This window comes from Mchenga conophoros, linkage group LG13 (genome assembly GCF_057382185.1).
Source record: "Mchenga conophoros isolate Kocher_MC1m ecotype Shallow Benthic linkage group LG13, M_conophoros_male_GT1.1, whole genome shotgun sequence".
Taxonomy (NCBI): domain Eukaryota; kingdom Metazoa; phylum Chordata; class Actinopteri; order Cichliformes; family Cichlidae; genus Mchenga; species Mchenga conophoros.
The window spans coordinates 13,983,288-14,002,081 of NC_140538.1; the positions used below are offsets into that span (position 1 = coordinate 13,983,288).

The window sequence follows — 18,794 nt, forward strand, 5'->3', positions numbered from 1 at the left end:
ACAAAATAACATTTACTTTGCACGTGCCATTTAGTTTTGCACCATCACGACTGAAGCTCGATTAAACTCTCGTTCCGTTGTGTTAATGTTTCTTAATCACACCTCATGCTAACACTTGCAGCCATGACAGTAGCATTTCATAAGCACGGTCCCCTGCCAACTGTTTGATAATTTGCTTCAAGAGACCTTTTTAGAATAATAATTGTGTTCACACTGCTCTCCTTGTTGCTGCTGCCATCATTCAATACTCTGTTTATTGCCTCTTCATTATATCAGTTGTCAGCCTAAATATACACCTCAAGCTAAAAGCACAGTTTTTCTGTTAACTTGATGTCTTACCGCAGTTTAGATGCCAGATCACTGACTTAGATCAGTAACCAAAATATCTGGTAGTTAGGCTAATGTGAAGGCTATGAAATACATTTTAAGTAAGCATCATTAATGTGTTTAGGTTTTGTTTGCTTCATATCAGCGTCAGCCTATAGGATTGCCGAGGCTGCTGTCTGCTACTGCTGCGCCATAGATAGATTCACTTGGGAATGATAACTTTGAATTGCTGCTCTTATTTTTTTTATCTTTTGCCTTTTGCTTTACAAATGCATGACACCCCTTTTATATGTCACTGATTTATGTAGCAGTGAAATGGAAATACTTTTATATGGGGTGTTTCAAGTGAAATCCGCTGCTAGTTCCTTGAAAAAGTATTTGAAATAAATATAAACATGAGACTCAAATTGAGATGCTCATCTTTTTATTTTTTTTGTTTGCAAATACAATTATCATATTTTTATTCCTATTGGGAAGGCATTCCAATACAAACAAATGGGTTTGCATGACAGCTTGTTTTACTGTTCTTCATATCATAATTACATCTAAACGGCTGTTCTCTGCTTTGCACCGATGCACTCAGCCGCACTCGTTGCCAGCCTTATGCTTACCGTACATCCATGCACACACTCCTCCCGCTATCCACGCTATATAACATTTCATACAACATGTCATTGTGAGCTGCTGCTTTTATGTTGCTTGATAACATTCTCCCCACAACAGTTGGGGGTGTTTTGTTAAGGAATGGTCACAGAGTGGTTGGTGCTTAGCCCAGGGCTTATATATATTCCTCTTGTGGTCTGAGGTTGATACCAGAAGCAATGGTGACACAGCAGCTGTGGCCCACACATATTAAACTCTGCATTAATAGCTAGCGTTAGGCTCCTCCACCTGTATCCACCTGCAGGCTCTGAGTCTAAACTCTGTAGGGAGAAATTTATTATCGTCACTCCCTGGTTGCTGCTGTGCCAAGCGGAGTGACGAGGTCAGAGCCTAGAGATGCTCTGCGATCGTATCGGAAATCTCTTTCATGTGAGTCGTCCGTGTGAACTGACCTTCAGATTTTAATGTTTACAGATTGCTGTTTATCACAAATTTAGATTCAATTATATTACTTGAGCATATTTCTGAACGAAAATCACCTATATTAAGTGTGATCCTATAGCACACTATAGAGTGCTATAAAGTGCATATTTCCTAACTGGCTGTGTTAGCATATTGGTAATATTACATAGGTTTATGCAACAGTTTAATAACCTGAACTGAAATGATTGGTTTCCAGCTTTCGATCTGCATTTTTATGTGGTTTCAGGGTTTTTTTTGTTTTTTGTTTTTGCAGTTCCTCAAAATAAATATTTACATCTCGTATCTGTAAAGTGACACTGAAAGAGTGTAATTAATCATTAATTCATAAGATGCATCTCATCTACCTGCTACCACACAAATGATGCACCGGCACTGTAGGCAGATCGATATTTAACTTTCAATTGCGTAACCTCATGCTGCGATACATCGTAAACTGTCTTGATCACACAGAGGAGCTCAAACTGAATTAAAAAACAAACAAACAACCAAATAAATACTACTCTTAATGCCAATCTCTGTGCAAATAAGACCAAATAAGACCAATATGATCAAGTAAAAATGACACATTTTCTGACTCATCTGTGATGAAACACATTTCACATCTAGAACATGAAATATATCAAGCAGCACAAGGAAATGAAATGATGTCTGATATGGCTGAAAGGAAACATCAGAATGAGCTGGTTAATCATTTTTATATGACAAGACAGCACGCGATAAATAAACTCCAATGAATCATTTATTACCACACAAAAGCCAGCTATTCATGGTGTTGCAGCTTCTCGGAAAGTAATCATGTTTTATCATTTAGCGACATTGTAAATCTATCAATGTGATTGTTGTGGTGGGGAAATTTATACTGAAGAGACATTTCCTTACTGTCAGTTTCACTACTCCCAAGAAATTTGTAAAACAAAAAGCATGGGTAGATTGGATTATTGTTCATTTCCCATTCGCAGCTGATCTACAACTACAGTTCATGTGGAGTTACAGTGACATAATGACCAAAAAAGTAATTACAAAAGATTGAATAACTCAGTGTAATATGACTAGCACACATACTTTCTAACGATGGAAAGAGTTTTCCATGTAAGTCGCTCCTGTATTTTATTTGCATGTACATGGGCATTTGTATATAGAATATAGATCTACTTAAACATCTATATGTGTGTGCTTGACTTTCATTCACTTGTCTGTGAGTGAAAGAACGAGAGACAGAGTGTGTGTGTGAGTGTTAGTGTATTTTGGCCTTGTTGTCACCTTTCAAAGAGAGGCCTTTGCCAGAATCCTAAGAGGCGCATACACACAGATGAACACCAAAGCAGAGAGAGACTGATAACACAAAGCACGAGGGCTTATTTCTTGGGACTTGTGCCATGTGCTTCACCTTGCTGAGTGTCCACTTTAACCTAACCCTCAGCTCTAACTGTTGGTGAAATGGAATATATTTAGAGGACACTATGTTTCATCTTGCTTCCTGTCAATGCTAGAAAACAATACATGCCAACAGCTCTTAGCGTCACTTTAGTCAGTGCGACGCTTTCGGTGCCAAACGAGGAAAAAGAAAGGCAAAAATAAATAAATAAAAGCAGGCAACGAGCTCAGTCTCATTGCACAAAAACAATATGGTCTGCTGTGTCATGAATTTACGCACAGTTGTTTTGGAGTATGGAGCAGATGAATTTTATTGGACGCTGGTATTTGTTCTGAAACATAGCTTAGTATGCACTTTGATTCGAGCGCGAGATGTTTGTCAGAGGCATTTCTACGGGAAAAAAAAAAGCATTTGTTCACAGCTGTTTCACATGGGCTCATGCTATTTCACACTCAGAAATACCAATCTCACACAGCTGAAAAGGTAATCACATCTGCAGGAAGTCTCTTATAAGTGCATACAATTTCTTATGCAGTCATGTAAGACATGCTAAGGAGTTAAATGGTAATTCACATAAAGGGACTCTAGAAAAGCTCTTCAGTGACTTATTATTGTTGGAAGTCAGATACGCAGAGTGAGAGCGAGACGAAAGCCCTGCTGAGAGAGAGACTGTTGTCACACATGGATATATTCAAACAGCTGAAAGAGAATCTCCTTTTCCTCGTCATCTTCTTTTTCGTCCTCCTCAAAGCAAGCTATCTCTGCTAATGACCTGAGGTCCTTCCCTGATTTGGCCTCAGCTATCCAAAGGATTATGAATAATGCATTGACTCTAAAATTGCAAAAGTAATCCTCTGAAATCTCCTTATGTACCCTGGCAGACCATGTTGTCTGTTCCAATTGCCCTTCAGTTCTTCAACCTAAAATACTGCATGTATGAGAAAAAAAAAACTCAAAACAAAACTCACCTTAGCTACACTAACATGATTGATTATCGTGATCACAATGCGGTAGAAACGTGACTGTTAATGAAGAATGTTGATAGGTGTTTGGATCCATTTTTCAGTGCAATAGTAGGCCTGCAACACTGCTGACTCATGATTTATGCCCCAACGCAAAGCAGAGAGAAAGAGACGGCTTTGCTCGGATCGCCTTACATCCTTGTCAGCCTGCATCAACACAATAATTACTGAAGTGCATCTGTGGGATATTTACATATGAGAATACTGTCTGGCCACTCTCATTAATGGTTGAGTAACTATCGTAGCCTCCTACTCTTCAAACATGAATTTACTGAACGCAACATAAACAGTGAATGCTCTTTGATGCTATGGCTTGTGATTTTACTAATGACTTCTAAAACACTGGAGTACTGCAAAGTAAATCCCCTGTTTTTGTTATAAGATGGGATTTTGCTGTGCTCATTATTCACTGTGTATTATACTGTGTGCGTCGTTACTGTGCAATGCATCCACTTTAAATGAGGAATTTTTACTCACTATTAGCATAAATTAAAGAGAATGACATTGCACCAGCTTTGCCTTAATAAGCACAATGTAAAGGGCGAGATGTCACCTCGCAGTCTTTCCCTTTGATAGTCCTTGAGGCTGTGTACAGGTTTTGCCTTTAGTTGGTCCACGCTCGAGTAATGCTTTCTCAATAGTCCTCTTCTTCCAGCAACATTGTAGGCCGCTTTGGTGGAATATATAGTCTCGTCCTCAGTTTTTGAAAGACATCCCAGCCCGTTTTGAGAGCATCACACACGCACACCATCTCATTCCTGCTGTCGTCCAGCTATCTGTATCTATACTGGCTGCAGGCTACACCTGTAAAAGTTTGCTTTATGACTTTATTGGCTTCAAAAATTTATCACTGTGAAGCACTTTCTGTTATAGACGAATAGCGTTTTTTAAAAAAAGCTCCCATCCCTTTATCTCTGAGAGCACGGGCTGTGAAATGGATCCTTGGGAAGAGGAAGTTTGAAGAGGGTGACATGAAGAAGGTCTTTTTTTTTGGCAATCACATGCTCTACTGCCAGGGTGGGCTTCTTCTTGTATGAAGGAATGGCAAAGTCCATCTTTTCCTTTGACAGTTAAATCTATAGTACATCTCCCTAATGAGTTCACTGATTAATAACTGGCTGGGATTTGGGCATACGTGTTTACTCAGGTAAACCTGATGATTAACTCAGGTGTCATGTACAAGACAACAAGTGAAAACGATGGTTAAATAGACAAGCTGCTTCTGTGCGGGGCGCCTTAAAGCCGTGCCATATCTACGTTTCCTGTGAATTCTGGTAGTCAAGGACTGACGTGTAGAAAATAGAGGGATAGAGAGAGAGGGGGGGCGGCTACGGCTGACACCAAATACAAGTGCAGCTCTGGATGTGATGCAGTACCCCAAGAGACTCCGAGATCACACATGTCCTTAGTCATGATAAGGCTGAATCCACCTTTCATCAAATTCAGCCTTGAGGAGGACATCAGTCGCCGCATATGAATTTCTTACATAGTTCGCATTACTTACAATAGGTGCTTTCTCGTAAATGATCATCATTCTGACAGGACAATATGCAATAGTCTTTACACTAGTCTATTAGTGAGCGCTCATCAATATTCCTCACTATCAAGCCCAGACAATTCCCAAGTACAGCAATCTCGATAATCAGCCTATGCCTCACTGGATAAATACTGCATGTCTGTCAGAGGCTGCAAAGATATGCATAATGATAAGTACATTAATCAAAGTCGAATTACATCACTATTCATCTTCATTTTCAGATGTGGAGAAAAACCTTTGACGTGTTCTCCTGATTAGTCATAAAACCTTGAAATGCTTGGATGCAGAAATGCCCCCTCCCTAATTTATCCATATCTAATGCATGCAGGGATATACACATGCATGCAACACAAGGACTTTAACCAATTTCTATCAGAATACGTGCATGCCTTTGACATTTTGATTTAGTAACATTTTTAAAAGGCAGACTAAATGAATCACCCACTTTTATCACAATACCTGTGAATGTGTGTGCAACTCAAAAAAAAAGAAAGAAAAAAAGAAGTAACTCTTACCTTGAGAAACAGATCAAAGGTGCAAAGGACAAGATAGCACAGATCCCCTGTAGATCCACTGCTCATCCATGTACTCAGTGGGTGCCAGGGTACTGTCCAGCCACTGGAGCAGCTCTCACAGGCTGCGGGAGTGCTGAGAGAGAGGCAGCCGGTGCAGTGACAGCTGGAGTAGTTGTGGCACATCCGGCAAAGATTCAGGTTATAGGGATAGAAGAGGGAAAGAAGCAGACAGACATTGCCTCAAAACCTGATCGGGTCCTCACTGACACCCCCCTCCTGGCTTTTACACCGATCTCTCCCCCTCTTCTCCCTCATACACCTCATTCAAGCATCACTGACACTCGTTTGCTCTTGTCCCTGCACTCACCGGGAACAGGCACTCACACACGCAGCGGAGATCTCCATCTCGCAGTGCTGCTGCTGCTGCTGCTGCTGCTGCTGCAATCCCTGTGCATTCGTGATTGAGTGTATGTGTGTATGTGTGCGTAAGAAAGGCAGGGAGAGGGTGGGCTGGTGGGTGGATGGGTGGGTGGATATGGCAAAGGGAAGAAGGGGGAGGAGTGAGGGGTAGTACGCAAGCTGCTGAGGAAAGTCCAGAGTTGGCGAGCTGCATCATCGGTGAAGACCCCCTCAACTTGTCCTCCACAGGCTGGCTCTCTTGACACGGAGCTGTTATATAATATGAAGGGCTTTTGCAGATGGCAGAGACGGGGAGCTGTGAAATAATAATGCATTGTGCTTTTAATTGGATGTCTCCTACCCCCCCATTACTTTCATACATCTGACACATTGTTTATGAAAGGTGGTGAGATGGGCTGAATCAAGCAAAGAAGTGGCTATGTAGCTTCACAAAGGGGCGATCGGGGAGGCGAAGAGCCAACAGGGCAGCGGTGTTAATGAGAATCCGAGACAACACAGAAAATGAAATGACGGGAGGGAGTAATAGAGAGGCACAGATAGAAAAATACCACACTGGAGAAAGAGAAATATTGATTTTCCAGACTTCTTAAGTTTCTCACATTATTCTACTTTTTTTTTTAAGTTAAGAGGATCAATAATATATTGTATCCTGTTTTCTAACAGAGAAAACACATAAATATGAAAAAAGATTAAATGTTGTTTCTGGAGAAAAAGGGTTTCTGCTTTAAAGGGGGAGGAAGTTACATCAAAGCTGTCCAAACTGATCAAAGCCAAAACACAAAAAATACTCTTAATGTATATATGATCCTATTATTATCATCTTGTTATGATTTATATACATGTTTTAGTTTTGTTTTTACCTCTTCCTGCTTCTTGCTTCATGCTTAAGTAAAGTCTCTTTTAACAGTCGCTGAAACCTGCAGACACTGTACCAGTCTTCTTCTTCTTCTTCTTCTTCTTCTTCTTCTTCTTCTTCTATTTAGTTGTTGACTGGTATTCCAAAAAATGTTGTAAATAGAAGTTTTGCCAAAGTTAAGTGGTGAAATGCTGCAGGATACAGATAAAATTGTAAAAGATCTATAACGCTTTTGCTGGTAAAGAATATCAAACATTTAAAAAGCAATGAAACGAAAATTCCATTGAGAGAAAACCTGAAGTGGCCTCTATTAGCCAAGCTTGTGCCAGGACAGTTATTTCTATGTCTACGTTTACTGGATGCCAACAGTACTGTGCAAAAACTTTTAGGCTTATTTTCTGCATAATCAATTCTTATCTGTCAACAACAGATTCACAGAGGTGCTGGGTTGTCCCAGTTTCATTCTGCAGTCCACGACAAAACACAAAGCATAGACTAGACTTCAGTGACCAGAAGCATAAGGGCAACAAAGGCAATGTCCATGATCAAAAGCACCCACCCGCTGGCTCCAAAGCATCAAAAGTTGGCCTCAGAGAAACAACAACAGTCTATTCTCATTCCCAACAGGGCACAGACAGATACTTGAATCCAGTGGTGTCACAACTGCATGCTGTTACATATAACGGCTGGAACAACGTAACAAAGACTTTAAGATGTCGCGTTCACCTCAAATTTCCCCATATTTCAATATGATTGGGCAACTTTGGGCTGTGAAAAAGAAGCTGAATCTCGAGGGGCTCCACAGCTTCTAATACTGCTGGTTAACATAAAATGATAAAACCCCAACTGAGAGTCAGTTTTGTCATAGACTAAATTTTTGTCAGTGTACACTCCACTTTAACTGCAAATTTTAGAGTAAGTTCTATGATTTTTATTTAGTGATGAAGGAGGAGTTTTCAAACTATGATGTGTCTTAAAGTGAATTTCGTCCTTTAAAGCACAGCTTGTTACATATGCTTTGATTATTTCAGAGTTAAAGGTTGAAGTTGGGAAACAGATGTCATAGGAGGTTCCTGACACAGGACAAAGGTTTCATCATTCTTAGCTTATATAAGCAACTTGAATATGAAGAGAAGAAAGTCTTCTTCATATTACTTTTTCTTCGTAAAGGCTGACAGGGAGCAGCAGCCAGTGCAGTGATCTCCTGACTGCCGAATTATTGATTTAATTGTCTGTTTTCCTCCCAGCCCTGCCTGTTCATAGACCTATGATGAGCTTCTGACTGAGCCCACTGCATGCATGCCAATTCAACCTGCCATGAACCACAGCTCCCCCTCAGTCTCAACACCAGCTTAATCTCACTGTACTTAATGAGTGGAACAAGACAGAGTTGACAAGTACAAAAAAATCCCCCCCTCCACCGCTTGCCACAATCCTTCCTCCTCTACTACTCCGTTTATTGACATGCCAAAGGCTGTGAGGGGAGTGCCCAGATTTATGCAAAAAAGTGCTTGCTACTTGCTGATGACTGTCAGCTTAACCATTCATTAGGTTTGGATCCCAGAGGACAGCTTGAGCCTCTGGGCCACTGTACAGTAAATGCAAAGATTTTAAAGTGGCCATGCCCAATTTAAATCAAGGCTTGGAAAGGGAAAGCGTATGAAATGGAAAACAGCAGAATTTACATAAAAGATTGAGGTGTAATGTTGAGGCTGAGACACAAACATTGCTCTGTTTCTTCCATTCGATTTCCTGGTCTCTGTCGAGCTCTCCAACATCTCAAAGGTGAGGGGAGTATGCACTGTCAAACGCTTCTCTCAGATCCACAGAAGATCCCTAGGTGAAATAGAAATGTTTGGATTAGCATATGAAGCAGCCAAAGCAGTAAACATACATTTTTATCTTTTATCTAAATTATTCATAAGGATTTTCCTACTGTATGCAGAAAACTCATGGGGATCCGAACAAGTAAGATCACTAGAGATAGCTGGAAACATGAATAAACAAGGACTTTCTCACATCTTCTCAGCACCTGAGGAAAACAGTTTTTGGCACTGTTGGGAAGCTGAAGAGAACAGCATTTTTGCTTCAGATATAAAAATATTGAGCATGGTGATTATACTGATCATCTACAACATTAAAAAACACTGACAGGTGAGGTGAACAACATTTATTACATTCATGAAACTGCATTGGATGAGCACTAGAACTTAATGTTGGAAGCACTGGAAATGGACAAGTGTCAAGCACCTATACAGTTAAACAAGAGTGTAATTGCTAGACTACTGTGTCAGAGCATCTCCCAAACAGCATGTCAGCTGGGGCTCATCAGGACTTATAGGACATGCTGATAGAGTTGTGCTTCCTGATATCGCAAGCCACCTTTTTGGTCTTCTGGAGTCCATTTTAATTTTTTAATTTACCATGAAAGTTTATGCAGACTCCCCTAATTAATGCATAGCAGCTTATCTACACCTGAGAGGAAGCAGATGGATAAGCTCATCAGGAAGCCCAGCTCTGTGCTAGGATTCCCCCTCAACCCAGTGCAGGTTATAGGAGGTGGTAGAGGAACTTTGGCAAAAATCACATCACTCTTGAACAATGTCCCCAACCCATGCATAAAGCTGTTGCAGAAGTGGAGTGCATCTTCCGTGACAGACTGCTGTATTCTAGGTGTACAAAGGAGTGTTATCGCAGGTCTTTCCTCCCAGCAGCTGTTAGACTTTATAACCATCACTGCTCCCAACAAACACAAAAAGTTGTTTGCATCCCTGCTGTCATTTGCACAGTTTTTCCATTTTCTGTAAATAGTCTGTCATTGTTTATAAAGCACAAATATACACCACTTTTTGCACATTTAAAAAAGATTCTTACTCAGTTACACATTTCTTTGGATCCGAGTATGCTATTTTTAATAACTGTACATTTTTTTCCTTTTTATTTTTATTTTTGTGTGAATCTGCATGCTCCACGCACCTGAATTTCCCTAATGAGGGACATCAAAGGATATTTCTATTCTATTTCTGTTCATTTTCTATTCTACTCATCCAGCTGCTGGTCAGTCTCCTTCTATAGTTCTTGTTAAACAAATAGCATGTCTTTGTGTTGACTCTGGCTCTTTTTTAGGAATCTTCCCACCAAACTGCCTCTCCACTTGTGTCCGATCAAACAGCGTTGACAACACAGCACTATTAATCACTATTAATGTCACTGGAAAATTGGCTTTACTATCTGTAAAAAACTCCCACAGAGAAGCCAACGCTAATTCTGCTTAACTCATTTCCATTATCCAACACAGGCATGTAAACACACAACTAATCAATGTAATATAGAAATGTTACATAACCCATCATTTTTCCATTGGATAGATGATTACTGGGTACCTATTTTATATTATTTATCATTGTGTTTTAAAGTGTTGCCATTATAATCTAGTGTTGAATGTAAACTCATACATTGTCAAAATATCTTCATACTGTGACTCTCACTCTCTCACTTCTTACTCTCTTTGTGTTTTTCAAGTTGCAACATGTCTCTTCCTTGTGGTTTGAAGAGTTGTTTGAAAAGTTTTCAGCGTAATTGGTTGTCTGTAGATTTATTTGCATATTCACTGTGTGCCCAGGTCTCCTGAGACCGTATTCAAACACACATAATCTGTCACTGGAGACTTAGACCAGCATGCTTTTGTTGGATCAACAATTGGAAGACACAGACAGCTCTCTTCAGCATCTTTTTTTTGGTGTTTTACAATGTCCCTTTTAGTTTTAGGACAATTAGCAATTTGCAACTGATATCCTCAATGATGCAGTCAGCGCTGGAATAAGTGACTTTTATGTATACAGTAATAGCCATTACTTTCAAGCCTTTGCAAAACAAATTTACCCAATGCTGAATAATGCTACAATTGCTGGGAAAATGTTTCTATTGCTCTGCATTTTACATTACTGCTGGCAGATTGGTAGAAATGTATCAACCAGAAAAGACTGTTTTGCCAGAGTTGACAAAAGGAGCAAGATTAGCAACATAGCAGTGATGTGTGGTGACTTTCACAGACCCCCCACCACCACTACTACCACCACCATCAACAAGACAACGGTAAGTATTCAGTTGTCATCTAAATGTTTTCCCATTAGTTGTCAATAACGAGTGTTTTTATAACCATTCATTTAAAGTAGAAGTAGAAGTAAAACACTTTGAAAATACCTAGAAAAATAGCTATTTAAGATGTACTGTTAGACAGGTTGTTTGTTAGAGATAACTCTTTGTTAGAGAGAGTTAGAGAGAGATTTAGTAATTTTTATCCTGTCCATGAAGTCAAGACTGCAGATTTCAGTGAATTCGGAGGCAGAGTTAATCCTGCTTCCAGAGTCAATAGCCAACTGCAGCCACGAGATGGCAGTAATTTACAGGCTGGATGCGATCGACGGTAAGGACAAACAGTGTGGCTTCTCCTTACTGGATGCATGCATCCTAACCACAGTGCTTTTGTAATTACTCCCATTGTCAGAAGCAAAGAAGTTTGCACAGCTTTATAAGTTGGTTTCAGTATTGTATGGTACATTGTACATTTTTATTCTATGATGTTTTGGGGGAGTTTTTACAAGAAATATTTACAGGGATGTATAGTCGGGTTTTGATTCGCTGTTGGCGCCCTACATCAAAAACAAAAAAGTTTGCTGTGATAGCATTTCTCACTAAAGTCATTATGTTTCCTTTGGGACACCTTAATACGTGCATCAAATTTTGCAAGACCTTTTATTTAAGCATTTGACCTACTGGTAATGAGGAAAAGTTAGAGAATTGCAATTCATGATTAATGATCCCCAACACGGTCCTTGATTTCCTGTTACAAATAAGTGATCTTGATTGACTGACTAACTGCCTAGAGTCATACTTCTACTATCTGATCCATCTGCCCTACAATACATAAATGTATATTCCTTCTTAGATTTACTACTAAGAATAAACTTCTTAGTCTTTACATTTCCTGTAAAGAAAATTTCTGTAAAGAAAATTTATCAGAATTTTGTGTGAAAAAAATCTAGAGCGCTGCAGCTTAATCACGCTCATTTCTAGGTACACTTTTATTTATATCAGCCACTTCAGTATCTGCACGTCAAGATCTTAAAATTGTCAAATTATTATTTTTTGTCTGTGCAGTAGTTCTAACAGCCTGCTGTCCACAGAGCCTAGAGAGTAACAGTTGTGGTCTCTTGGGTATGTCCTCTTCCATCATTAAATACATAATGGCCCAGATTTTGTTTGCTTCCAGTCTGTGTCAACAGCAACTGCAGGCACTGGTCGACAGCGCACTTCAAAGTGAGAAATGATCTCTGAGCTCCAGTGATGCTGGATGTGCTTGGGTTCATGTCTTTCCACTCTGCGCTACTTTAGACTGGAAGATTTTTTTGTTTCCATGGTAGCCCATATTGTTGCGACTAATCAGATATTTTCAGATATGCATTAGTTTTGCAGTGGTTTTATCTCATCAAAAAAAAAAAAGCTTCTCAGAATAGCACAGATGAACAGAACATATTATGTGGAATTAGTCTAAAAAGATATGCTCTGTGTGGTGCTTCGAACAATATTTAATAGGGTAGATGAAAAAAATATTAATCACACATGAAGCTACAGCTTTGATTTATCTTGCTAATATAAGATCTCCAGGAAACCACACTTCATCATTCCTGCCATCATTTGTGACTCACCAAATATGGCTTTGAAGTTCCCTCATGGATGAAGATGTCATCTCTGTCCATTCAAATTAAATCACTGTTACTCATCAGTTTTTCCGTTTGAGCTCATATCCTATCTCAGTGGTAACTAACACTACTGGTCATTTAGTGCACCAAGCATAAAGACTATGTTGATGGAATATTGGTCAGACTTCAGTGGCAAAGTATTCAAATTAGAAATACCGTTCTGGCTTTTGGGCATTTTACATTAACAAAATACATATCACATATATACTGGTGACACGGTGGTTAGCACTGTTGCCTCACAGCATAAAGGTCCTGAGTTCAATTCCACCATCTTTCTGAGTGTTTGCATGTTCTCCCTGTGTTTGCGTGGGCTCTCGCTGTGGACTCCAGCTTCCTCCCCAATCCAAAGACATGCAGTTAGGGGGGATAGGTTAATTGGAAACACTAAATTGCTCATAGGTGTGAGTGTGAATTGTTGTCTGTCTATGTGTTAGCCCTGTGACAGACTGGTGACTTGTCCAGGGTGGACACTGCCTCTCACCCCAAGACAGACTCCATTCTGTAATCTTTTCCACATATTTCACTCCATTGGCAACATGTTTGGGGTCATTGTCATGCTTAAAAATGATAGCCAAGCAAATAGTTTCACAATGGTATTGTGTGATGGGTCAAAATCAGACTGTACTTGTCTGCGTTCATTATTCCATCAGTTTTAATTAGACCTCCAATACCACTGACTGAAATGCAGCCCCGAACCATGACAATGTTTTACAAATGTCCCAACACTCCTGACCTCTTCAGTACATCCTGACCATGATTTCAACCTAAGCTTTTAAATTTGGATTCATCACTCCATGACACCTATTGCCAGTGAGTTTCTGCCAGCCTTACTTGACAGCCAGCCTTCCACTGCAACCATATCTAACATTTCTAATGAGACTTCAGCAAACAGTAGATGAATCAGCTGAAGGGACCTCATGCAGCTTTGAGGTCCTGTGTCGTGTCTTGCTGGATGTTGTTGTTATTGTTGTTATTTTGCTACTTAATGACTTTCAGATATTGTTCATCTGTTGTAAATATGCACTTTTTTGTTTTTACGCCTGGCACTTTTGTCCTCCACGTCTCTATTTTCTTCACAGACACTGAGATAGGCCAAGAAAAAAAAAAAACAACAACAAAAAATGGTCAGATACTGAAAATGAGTGAAAAGCCATCAATGTCCAGGGAAAATCTTTGAAAGATGCTCAGAAATCCCAGAGAACTACAGTTCACTCAAGATCCTTTAAAAGTTACATGAAAGTCTGGATCCTTGAAAACTTGCTCAGGACTTTATTAAATGGAAGCGGGTAGCTTTGCATTTTGCAGCTCTGTTTCCTGCTTATTACACAGAAACTACCACAAGTGTTTCCAGGTAATAATCACACACTTTTTAAGTTTGCTTTAATAGGTTATGTTAGTAAATAGAAACAGGCAGTTTTGCAATTTCCAGCTCTGTTTCTGCTTATTACACAGAAACTGCAGAAATAGATCCTATATTAAATTAAAATGTGGCAGAAGTTCTGCTAAGTATTACACGCATCTATGAGAACTTGCTAAGAATGTACTGTTTCTTCTCTTCTTACTATTTCTCCTGTCACAGTTGCTTCTGTATCTTAATGTAATCCCAGACTGATGCAATGATGTAAGATCAAGGGAACAATACCATCTGTTCCTTTTCTTCTTGTAGCCGAGGACAGTTCTTTACGACTTAATATTGTATGTATACTTCGGCTTGTTGTCATGCTGCAGAAGGAATCTGGCACCAATCAGACTGAAGGTAGTGTAATGGATAATAAGCTAAACATCTGTGTTGCTTGAAGCAGTTTTTTCTCTAATTTTGTGTATAAAATGAAAAAAAACCTCTTCTGATACATCCACAGTAACACAACGATAATAATATTCAGATCACCGCGTGGCCATCTGTTTCTACTAGAAATCTGATATGCTGTGTGATTACTTATAGTCAGCTAATGAGCATCGAGCACAGCACACTGCAGTGATGTTCCCATCACTTCCGAGGACTTTACAATGGTTTATTTATTAATTTTGCTCACCTCTAACAATATACACTACTTGGCTAACCCTAACCCTAATCAAACACATAACACACAAACTGTGTATATATTATTATATGCAATAAGATATTAAATACCAGTAACTGCTAATAATATTATTTGCAGTCACTGAATACACATTAGGATTTTGGCTGCTGTCCTATTTCCAAGATGCAGAAGATGCAGATTTGGTGCAGATTTTATGCTGATGCATTTATCCTTTTTTGAGACTGGCAAAAGGAATATGCTAGCCAGTCCAGGCTGGGTTTGTGTCTCCTTCCGGTTCAAACCAGGTGGCTTTTGTAATGTGAAGTGTAGAGTCCATGGAGCCACGATGAATACAAATATCTACAAACACAAATTATGTGGAAAAGAGAAATTGCTGTAATGGCTGCAGTAGCAGAATAGAAATTCTAATCACAGTGATTCATGAATATATCAGCTCTTCCTGGGTTGAAACTACTTTCCCTATCATTTTTCTAACTCTCTTGCAATTTCATCATTTTTTCAAACCTTATCTTTCTGCATTCTTTGGTTTCTGTGGTCATGGTCTTTACATCCCTTCTGGAAATGCCGCTTGGACGAGAGGCATTAGAATGAGTGGTTTGTCTTGTTCAAAGCGGCCCCATAGAATCGCACCATATTGCATTGAGGACTTAATAATGACAGTTCTGAATCACTCCCCAAATAATCTGTCTCAATTCATACACCCTTGAGATGAAGCTGCAACTCGGTATTAGTGGAGAGAAGCTGTCAGATGTGTCAGGAGCAATAGTGGAAGTGCTTACTCATCACTGGGTTTACACACTGTGCTCTTCAACACCCACTTCTGATCTCTCTGCAGACTGGACATATATTGAATGTTTCGATGTTGTATCGAAATGCCCATTGACTGGTGGCTCAATAGCCTTCGCTTTAAACAATATTACACATTGAGAAATTCTGCTGCACTATCTGGCAATTACAAAGCAAAAAAAAGCAAAAAAAAAAAAAGAAGCAATAAAAAAAAAAACAGATAAAAAAAAAAAGAACAAATCAGGGAAAAAATATCATTCATTGTCAGTCATTTCCAGACAGTCAGTACACACACACACACACACACACACACACACACACACACACACACACACACACACACACACACACGTCCACATTTTCCTTCCTGCTGCTGTGACACAGCAAAATCCTCAACAATTTAATTTTTAGGGGCAGGAACCATGATTTTTATGGAAGGCACAATCCTTATGAAAAGAGATCTGAAAACAAAATGTAGTATTCCTGGCAAAGAAAATTGAAAGTACTTGCTGTAGGCTGAGCTAAAGATCTGTCTCTAATTGGATGGAGGTAATTGTGGCTGTGTGACACGGGTCACAAGTAAATTGGCTTTTTTGCACAAGCAGCAGGAGGTTTCCAATTATATAACCATAACAGCAACGTATTCCCCAGCCTTTACGTCTTTCCTCTGCCCCCACATGTATACAATGCTGTATTTGCAATTATGAGTTACATATAAAACATTAGACACTGGCTGCACATCAAACAGGAGAACAGTAAACACTTTTCAGGTGTTGAGGAGTTTTGTGAATGCTGAGAAATCAATTTGAAAAAGCACTAAAGTGCTGCTAAAAGGTATTTCAGCTAAGCTTCACAATGTAACATAACAGACAACATGGGTGACACAAGTTTCAAACTTCATGAAAGTCAGCTGTAAAGAGTTCTATTTCAGCAATGAAAGGATTTTATCACAAAGTTCTATAATCGGAGAGCAGGAAGATTGTGGGTTGTACCTGGTAACACATCAAAATGTCACTTTGGAGTCAAACAGGTGAGCTTGTGCAACATGTGGACTTAGGAAACATGTATTTACACAAAGCACATGATGAAAAAAAACTTTGTCAATGTTCACTGCAGTGATGATAGCAGTACTTTAAGCTGATGTGTACTAATGAGAAACCCTTATTTTTTTTATAAATTGGAGGAACTACTGTTTTTATTTTATTTTAATATGTGGCTTTTTAAAAACTTGTTGGTTGATTGCTAGTTTGATTATTGAATGGTGTTTTGTATTGCTTTTAATCTGTCGATTAGAACTTGGTTACTTAGAATTAATCCATTAAAAAAAAAAAACACAGGAGCGGGCACCAGTTTGTGGAACCCATCCATCTTAAATACCCTGCCCGCGGTAACCATTGTCATTAAGCCTAATCATGTTTTATGTATATGGTTAGAGACCAGCTGCATTGTCACAAAACTGGCTCAGAGCAGGTGATAAGAAAGGTGTTCACAAAACATGTTTACTCAAATATAAAGTAATTTAAACGTAACCTAACCAAGACACAGAGTTTACCAATAGGTTGATTTCAGATGGAGTGGAAGAGAGACTGAGCAAATCACCTGGGCCAGCTTTGATAGCCTGCAAGACATTAGCTGACGATCCTCCCAGGCCAACCAAAAAGCAGGCCATGGCTTTCATGAGTGTGAGAGGGTCGTAACAACATACATAGTATGCCTTATAAGTAGTTACTTTTCATTTAAATATGACAAATAATTCTGTCAAACTATATATGCGTTTTTACCATTAATACAGGCAGCTGCAAAAACAGCTGCACTTACCAACAGAAAAGTTCATGATATTGTCAATAATGCACCTCAGTATCGTTTTTATCAGACAGATGATTTTCTATTCTGTATTTAGGCTCTGTGAGTCATTTTGAACCACATGCATATTGGCTAACATGTTGTCAATCACAAGTCATTAGCCAAAAAGCATGTGGTTTCACAGTCATACCCGTTCCTCCTTGTGACAGTGGGGATTTTTTAGCAATCAAGATTGCAATGGAGGAAACACTCATCTCAAAGTTTCAAAACAAGACTTCAGAAAACAATGTATGATGTCACAGTAGCTACACTCATCTTTTACACTGTTTATGTTCAAAACATCTTTACCTGATGATCACTGAGCACTGATGATTGAGAACTACATTCTTTTTGTCTCACTTTTAGTCAGTGACAGTGAGGCCACACAGATATTTAAGTATAAAGGCTTTTTAGTCTTTGATACTGCACTACGTATGTATAAACACTATGAGTATGTAGCTTGTTCCATAAAAGCAGCATGACATCCCAAACTGTTCTTGCAGAAAATTCCTCAAAAAACGCACTGCGAAAAAAATGAAGTCAAAATCAGGCATCATGCAATGATGTGTCATAATCTACAAGGTGTGCAGACTCAGTGAAGCTGGGAGGTGGAAAGTGAGCCATTTAATAAGGCTGATTTTTAATTTTTCAATTATTTGAGAAAGAAAACATAACAGAGAACATAAACTGAGAAAAGCTAGTAACAGAGCCCATGAAACCCGAAGAAAACACAAGCATAGATAAACAAACATTTTGGCAAAGGGCAGAGGAAAACAGAGACAGTATATACACTGAGGGGAGATTAGAGAAGTGGAACCACATGGGAACACAACAGGAACAAATTAGACATAACAAGTCAGGGGAAGCAAAACTGAACAAAATGCACATGTGACAAGGACTACCAAAATAAAACAGGAAGTAGCACAAACACTGAGAATCAAACAAAGACACGCCAGCTTGATTCTAAGACTATATTCAGTACTGATGCACATTTTGAACTATGAGCACACTTGTTGCCAAATGTAGTGGTCTGATTGATCAAATCTGTTTATTTAGATGGGAAAATCTTGCTTTGAGAAAATAAATGCTGGACATTCAAATCAAAATAAGTGATTATTAATATGCCCCAGTGAAAAAAACTGGGCAGCATGGAGATAATTTGATTGCATACTGTTAAAATGTAAGAGTATGTGAAAGGCCTCTGAGGAGAGAAAGCTACCAAAC

General features: G+C 39.1%; 1 protein-coding gene across 1 annotated transcript in view; it reads right to left on the minus strand.

Annotated features, from left to right (window-relative positions):
• Nucleotides 1–6,319, minus strand: part of insyn2ab (inhibitory synaptic factor 2Ab) — a 21,401-nt gene extending 15,082 nt beyond the window's left edge. The window contains exons 1-2 of the mRNA XM_085296599.1: nt 6,230–6,319; nt 5,863–6,025 (exon numbers count right to left, since the gene is read on the minus strand). The gene's annotated coding sequence lies outside the window, so the exon portion shown is untranslated. The remainder of the gene's footprint in view (nt 1–5,862; nt 6,026–6,229) is intronic.
• Nucleotides 6,320–18,794: the final 12,475 nt, after the last annotated feature.